This window comes from Rhinopithecus bieti, unplaced genomic scaffold (genome assembly GCF_001698545.2).
Source record: "Rhinopithecus bieti isolate Rb0 unplaced genomic scaffold, ASM169854v2 scaffold_1673, whole genome shotgun sequence".
NCBI lineage: Eukaryota > Metazoa > Chordata > Mammalia > Primates > Cercopithecidae > Rhinopithecus > Rhinopithecus bieti.
This window is the reverse complement of record NW_016804690.1, coordinates 4,136,489-4,144,673: the sequence shown is the minus strand read 5'-3', so window position 1 is coordinate 4,144,673 and position 8,185 is coordinate 4,136,489.

The following is an 8,185-nucleotide window of genomic DNA, read 5'->3' as shown; positions in this document are numbered from 1 at the left end:
GGAATACTATGAAGCCATAAAAAAGGATGAGTTTGTGTCATTTGTAGGGACATGGATGCAGCTGGAAACCATCATTCTCAGCAAACTATGGCAAGAACAGAAAACCAAACACCGCATGTTCTCACTCATAGGTGGGAACTGAACAATGAGATCACTTGGACTCGGGAAGGGGAACATCACACACCGGGGCCTATCACGGGGAGGGGGGAGGGGGGAGGGATTGTATTGGGAGTTATACCTGATGTAAATGATGAGTTGATGGGTGCTGACGAGTTGATGGGTGCAGCACACCAACATGGCACAAGTATACATACGTAACAAACCTGCACATTATGCACATGTACCCTAGAACTTAAAGTATAATAATAATAATAAAAAAAAAAGAAAGCCTGGGTGAATAGCAGTAATCATGCAATAAAGGAAAAGAAGGAAAAGGCGGAGAGAAACAGCTCCTCCTTGTATTAGTCCATTTTGCATTGCTATAAAGGAATAGCTGAGACTGGGTAATTTACAAAGAAAAGAGGCATATTTGACTCATGATTCTGCAGGGTGTGCAGGAAGCATGGCACCAGCATCTGCTTTTGGCGAGGGCCTCAGGAAGCTTTTACTCATGCATGGAGGAAGGCAAAGCAGGAGCAGGCATCACATGGCAAGAGAGGGAGCAAGAGAGAGCGATGCCAGGCTCCTTCAAACAACCGGTTCTCATGGTGAATTCATTACTGCAGGAAGGGCACCACGCCATTCATGACAGATCCACCCCCATGACCCAGACATCTCCCACTAGGCCCCACCTCCAACATTGGGGGTCACATTTCAACATGACATATGGAGGGGACAAACTGTATCACCCCTGGTATGCACCTCCTCAGTGAGTATTACCCAGTCACTCATTGGTTTTTGTTGTTTGTTTGTTCGTTTGTTTGTTTGTTTGTTTTGAGACAAAGTCTCACTCTGTCACCCAGGCTGGAGTGCAGTGGTGCCATCTCAGCTCACTGCAACATCCACCTCCCAGGTACAAGCAATTCTCCTGCCTCAGTCTCCCGAGTAGCTGGGACTACGGGCGCACGGTACCACACCTGGCTAATTTTTGTATTTTTTTTAGTAGAGATGGGGTTTCACCATATTGACCAGGCTGGTCTCGAACTCCTGACCTTGTGATCCACCCACCTCGGTCTCCCAAAATGCTGAGATTATAGGCGTGAGCCACCGTGCCCAGCCGCCACTCACTGTTTTAACTCTATGCCTTTGGGTCTGGGTTGTAATAATGCCCTTTACATCACTCTTTATCACAGGAATTTATAGAGTTTCCTTGTATGTTTCCTAGACTGTGAACACTTTGGAGAGACATTTTCTTATTTATGTAACTCCTGGGACATGGCTATTACTAGTTATCCAGTGAATTCTGGATTAATTAATTTTTTTCATCTCCACAATGTATAATATTCAGATCAAGGAAAAGAATTTCAAATCCAATATGTAATACGCCAGCATGTTACTATTATTTTGAAGATTGGTCAAGAAATTCTCAGAAAATATTTTTAAGTAAAATTAATTTATTTGATATGAATAAAAAACATTTTGTTAAATTGCCCATTTTTTTCTGATAGGCAGCATAACTAAGGTGAGGGATGTAAAGTTAACCACACTTTGCTTGCATGTCCCAACTTTAGAGAGCTGATGTCGAGGCTGAGGGGTGCCATTGAGATGCTGCAGGGCAGCCCCCTGACTCAGAAACTCTGGGCTCCTGCAGGGAGAAAGAGATGCAGTCAACCTACAGGCAAAAATTGAGGTTAGGTTTCAGCTGAGCATAAGGAAACCGGAATTTGTTGCTGAAGGGTAGAAACCTGAGGATGTGGGACTTTCCTTTCCAGCCTCTTCTGGGCTAAACCTGCCCTGCGCCTCCTACACCCGGACAAAATAAGCTCCTCTCTCGACACTCCTCAAGCTGCCTGTGCTTTCTCTACTTCCTCACCTTTGAATCTGTTGTTACCACTGCTCAAAACACCCCACTCTTCCCTTCCCACCTCTTCCCTAGTTATCCTAGATAAACAAATAAATGTGCTAGGGGATTTGGGAATATTGTCCCATTTCACTCTGTACTTCCCCTGAAATTTATGCACATTCTATTCAAGTTGCTTATTTAATCGTTTACTTGTTTTCCCACTAGACCACAGACTTCATGAGGGTGGGAACCATGTCCAACTTGTTTCCTATTGTAGGCCTGGCCCTCAGCTTTGTGTCTGTCTCATAGTAGGTGTACAGCAAATGCTCAGTGAATGAATGAATATTCAGCCTCTCCCTCTACATAGGGTGTATCCTTCATCCTTTTGAAATGATCACTTTACCCAAGTTTTGCTTGAATCCTCCTGCCTAATTTGGATTTAGAGATGCCACTCCCTGCCATACATTCCACTGCAAAATTTCCCAAACCATTTTGACATCAAAACTCCTTTAAAATTAGAATGTACTGACAGAGCATTGACAAAAGGTCAGGAGATGTAATAGAGGCTTGGTTTCTATTTATGCCAGAAAAGTGACAGACAAAACAATTGCTATCATAAATGATTAAAATTTTATCAGTTTTCTTTTTTTGAACATTATGTGACAGTGAAAAAACATTTCTACATAGTCCTGCATGGATTTCTAGGGAGAGTATTTTGTTTGCCATGTGGGAAATGGGGTGGGTGGGGCGTGGGAGTTGAATATACTTAAGTAGATCTCAAGGAGCTGGAGGACTGGAAGGCAATATCAGTGAGGGAAGGAGGGAAAGGCAGATGGGGAAACAGGGACACACAGACCTAGCAGCTGGCAGACTAGACCAGTCTTGGAGAGCAATTACCCAAGGGAAATTTTTTAATGAAGTCATCCATGATGCACCATGAAATCTTCAGTGAAATCTATCTTGCACACAATACCCCATGGAGTGGATTTTATATTATGGAAATTGGGAGAAGAACTGTCAGTATTAGCACAGGACAAACACAGAGGATGCTGTGGAGAGAAACAACTTTCTGAGTGCCCCAAGAAATGCCCACCTCAGCATCATGGCACATCTAAAAGAAACACAAGTCTGGCTTTGAAAGCCTTAAAGACTAATAATGATTATTATTGAAGACTATTTTGATACTACTGCTTTTCCGTGAGCAGAAAAAGAGAGAATTATACTGCAAAGCACAGAGAAAACCAAGCAGTTTTCCCCATCCTTCTCAGTATGGAACAACATTATTCATGGATGCTGCTTCCAGTTTCTTTCTCTGCCTGTCTTTCCAGAACTTTGATGACCTCTCCCTGTCTTTAAGTTTGTGTCATTCCTTCTGATCTTTTTCTATGAGTTCATTGATGTTTGCATCGTTTCTCTCAACCTTTAATTTGCCTTTTTATCCCATCAGTACCACAAAGGTACAAGGAGCTAAATATAAAACATAGGATATCCTTCAGAAGGAGTGACAAGAGAAAGGATATAATATTTAAGGTTTGACGGTTGTTGTCTTCCTTCTAAAATTGTCACACAAGAATTAGAAAAGTGGAATATTGTAAGAGAAAACATAAAATCTTATTTTGCATNGAAATCCAGATTTGAAGTGCAGCATTTAATCTATTCCACAATTTCCTTTCATTGCAAAGAAAAGTTTAAAATTCCCACCTTTCTTTTCTTTTTTTTTTTTTTTTTTGAGACTTTTGCTCTGTCACCCAGGCTGGAGTGCAGTGGCACAATCTCGGCTCACTGCTACCTCCGCCTCCCTGGTTCAAGCAATTCTCCTGCCTCAGCCTCCCAAGTAGTGGGGACTACAAGCACCTGCCACCACTCCTGACTAATTTTTGTATTTTTAGTAGAAATGGGATTTTGCCATGTTGGCCAGGCTGGTTTCGAACTCCTGACCTCTGGTGATCCACTCGCCTCTGCCTCCCAAAGTGCTGGGATTACAGGTGTGAGCCCCCGTGCCCAGCCAAAAAAATCCATAGAGGTGGTGAGTGTTACAGGGAAAGAAAGAGCCCAAATTATATATTTTGCAAAATCTTGGTATCATTGACTTAGATTTTTCTGGAATAATTCAGTGTTTCATTTTGAACATCTTACTCCCAGGCATATTTAGAAAGCAAAGCTTTAATCTTCATTTTGATGTATTCCAAGTTTTGCTTGATTGTGACAGTTTGAGAATCTCAACACCCTTTTTTTGTTGTTTGAAAAGGTCTTTTTTTGAGTCACAGATCTGTGGAGCATGAATTTGCGTAGCATAAATATTTAATATAAAAGAAACATTAAATATTCATTTATGTTGAAATTGTAAGACAAGATAGATAACACGCAACAGCGGACACTGAATAAATGACATAGATCAACCTGTAATCAATGCTGCTTATGCATCTCTATAGACGGTGAACATTTCGCATTCTCATATTAAGTAATAATCTTTCAAGGAAAGTGCTCTTGGATATGGCAGATTATTGCATATTTGGGGTCATCATGTAACAGCATATTTTGGATTTCCTTGTCTGAGAATATTGAGATGAAAAACAATTACTAGCATTTTGTCAATTTGTTTTCTAAAGTGTCAGTCAACGTCTTGAGGCACAGTAGTGCTTCAGATAACCCCATTTGGGAGGTGCTGCCTGTGGCAGACCAACTCTAAGAGGGACCTCAATGAGCCCTGCTTCCTGGTATTCATGCCCTTGTTTAATCCCCTTTCCTTGAGTGTGCATGGAACTTGTAACTACTTTTAACCATCAGAGAAAGCAAAGATGGGATGTCACTTTTATGATTAGGTTACATAACATAGTAACTTCTGACCTGCTAGCCGACTCTCTCATTTGCTGGCTTTAATCAGAAAACTGTCATGTCAAAGAGCCCTGCATGGTAAGGAATGGTAAGGAGAGTCAACAAGGAAATGAATCCTGCCACAACCTCATCAGCTTGGAAGCAGATTCTTCTCCAGTTGAGTCTTCATACAAGACCCCAGATCTGGCAGACGCTTTGCTTGCAGCCTTAGGAGACATCCTGAAGTGGAGGACCCAGACAGGCTGTGCTTGGATCTCAGTCCACAGAAACTGTGAGATAATAACTGTGTGTTGCTAAAAGCCACTAGGCTTATGGTTATTTGTTACACAGTAATGGGTAACAAATATACCTCCCTAACCTGAACTGTAAGCCGGAATGTCAGTATTAATCCTAATAAATTTGCAGTTTTTATAAAGAATATTCACAAAGCCAGGAGTTTCCAAGTAAAATCTGAATTACTGGTAAAATATTTTCCTTTTCTCTTTTTTTCCTTTTGGCAAATGCTGCAAGTTTTTTGGATGACATACATGTATAAGTTATGGATGTTAAATAATCTTGCCTTAAGTTGATCCTTTTAATGTGAATTAACAAACTACTAATCCTCAAAGATTGACCCTAGCAGAATTTCCAGCTCTTCTCTGAACATTTAAAGGAGCTAGAAACCTAGTTTCCTTTGTACTTCACCTTGCTCCTTTTAGACTTGCCCCATTAAACAACCTTGCCTCATTCTCCAACTTCTACTCAGGCAGCTTCAGATCCAAATAAAGATAATAGCATCTAATATTTATTAAGATACAAGTGCTAGGCACTGTACTATGTACTTTACATTGACTGATTGATCTAGCATTCATGGCAATTGCATGAGACAGATAATATTACTATTTCTATTACACAGATGTGAAGACTGAGGTACACAGGTTAGGTAACTGTTACTCCTCCTCCTCCTCCTGTCCACAGCTCCAGCACCCTGGCAACTCCAGCAGATGTTGACTCACTTGTGGTTCTTGTCGGCTCTGTCCTGGGTCACTTCTTACTCAAGACTGATAATGTCTTCCTGGATAGTAGACTGTTCCTAACCTGGGGCGTATGCCATAGTCCCTCAGGTTTTTCAAAGTACATTGAATCAGATCTATGCATTGGGAGGCCCAGGAAATTATATTTTGGCAAAACTCCCCAGTGAAATCAAATAATCATCCTAAGCATCTCTTGTCCAATAGATGTGGGAGATGCACTGCGAGTCAGAAGTCCAATGCTTTCTCCCCATGCAGCAACGATGACCGCATGAATTTCAACCAGTCATCAGCTGCAGTTCTCAGGATGAGAATGAGAGTACTTCACAGACTTCCCAAATTATGCTACTGTGTAAAAAGAATGTGCTTGATATAGTTTGAATATATGTCCCCTCTAAATCTCATGTTGAATTGTAATCCCCAATGTTAGAGGTGGGGATTGATCCACCTCTAACCTGGTGGGAGGTGATTGATCATGGGGTGGATTTCTCATGAATGGTTTAGTGCCATCCTCTTGGTGCTATCCTTGCAATAGTGAGTGAGTTCTTGTGAGATCTGGTTGTTTAAAACTGTGTGGCACCTTCCACTGCCTCTTGCTCTTGTTCCTGCCATGTAAGACACCTGCTCCTCCTTCAACTTCTTTTTTTTTTTTTTTTTTGAGACGGAGTCTCGCTCTGCCACCCAGGCTGGAGTGCAGTGGCGGATCTCAGCTCACTGCAAGCTCCGCCTCCCGGGTTTACGCCATTCTCCTGCCTCAGCCTCCGGAGTAGCTGGGACTACAGGCGCCCGCCACCACACCCAGCTAGTTTTTTGTATTTTTTAGTAGAGACGGGGTTTCACTGTGTTAACCAGTATGGTCTTGATCTCCTGACCTCGTGATCCGCCCGTCTCGGCCTCCCAAAGTGCTGGGATTACAGGCTTGAGCCACCGCGCCCGGCCTCCTCCTTCAACTTCTGCCATGACTGTTACCGTCCAGAAGCCTCTGCAGAAGCAAATCTTGGTGCTATGCTTTCTGTACAGCCTGCAGAACCATGAACCAATCAAATCTCTTTTCTCTTTACATTACCCAGTCTCACATATTCTTTTATAGCAATGCAAGTGCATATCTGCTGAGTGGTTACAACCATTTTAGCTACTTCTAGCATAGATGAAGGCCAGCATGGGTACTCATGCTGATTTGGAGAGAGTAGTTTCAGGGTAGGTGCATCTTACCTCTCCCCTTCCCTTTATATCCAATCTGGTGGGTAGGTGGCAGAGGTACAGGCTGAGGGTGGAGTGGGGGTGTTTCTGTTCTTTACCCTCATCAACCCAGACCCTAATACACAGATGACCAAATGCCACTCATTCATGGCGCTGCCTTAAAGTAATGGCAAACAAATTGTTTATCAGTTTATCAGTGTTTTATTGTCATTTTTGAAAGCCCCATCCTTGAAATTATAATAAGGATTAAGAAGTACAACTCCACGACCTGTTCTGGACTCCTATAAGTCTGTAGGGATGGGGTGGGGGCAGTTTGAAAATACAAAAGGGAAAGCTACTGATGAATTTGATCTTTTTGGCTTGACCTCTGGCTGATCATCCAATTCCCTGGCCACATTAGAGGGTTTAGAATTACTGACCAACGTGGGAAGGCCATCCTCATTAAAGCAAGGAGCATTTTTCCTTCCAAAGCATTTGTACTGTTTGTATAGAGTGTACTTTTATCCTGTGTGGCATAAGAGAATGCATACAGGAAACATTTGGTCTAATGCTAATCCATTAACTGGCAGGCAGACTCTGTACCCACCTAGGCACGTGATATATTTAAAATTGTTTTCTTCTTTGGCTATACCTGCCATAAATTCTTCACTTTGAACTCTTTTTGGCTACAGTATCATAATATATCAGGTTTCTCTCTAAAGATTTTTTTTCTGTTTCTCCCAAGAGCATAAGAACTCTCTTACAGAATATGGATAATGCAAATTTTTTATTCTGAGAAGAAAATCTCCTCACTTTTTCCTTCCTTCCCTCTGTCACTTTACAAAGTGCAGAAGTGAAGGAGAAGGGCAGGCTTCTCCATGTAGTTCTCCCTCCTAAGCAACACCATCATATTAGAAAACGTTGATATGAACAGAAAAACCCAGATAGTAAGGATGATGACTTACACTGTGGATCATGTGCAAAGAGAAGATGCTAACTAACCAACCAATGATAAAATGATGTCCTGCATTTCTGCAGCTCATTTCCTTAGTCTCTCTACAATGTTGGTAAATATTAGCAGATTTCCTCTACCTTCTCAGGTGACGATTGGTCAACTGGAGAAACTCACCTGCATTTGTGGTGGAGTCTACAGAAAGAACCCTCCCATTCTGTTAAGTCACTTATTTGCCTTTTTAAGTTACTTATTTGCCTTTTTTTT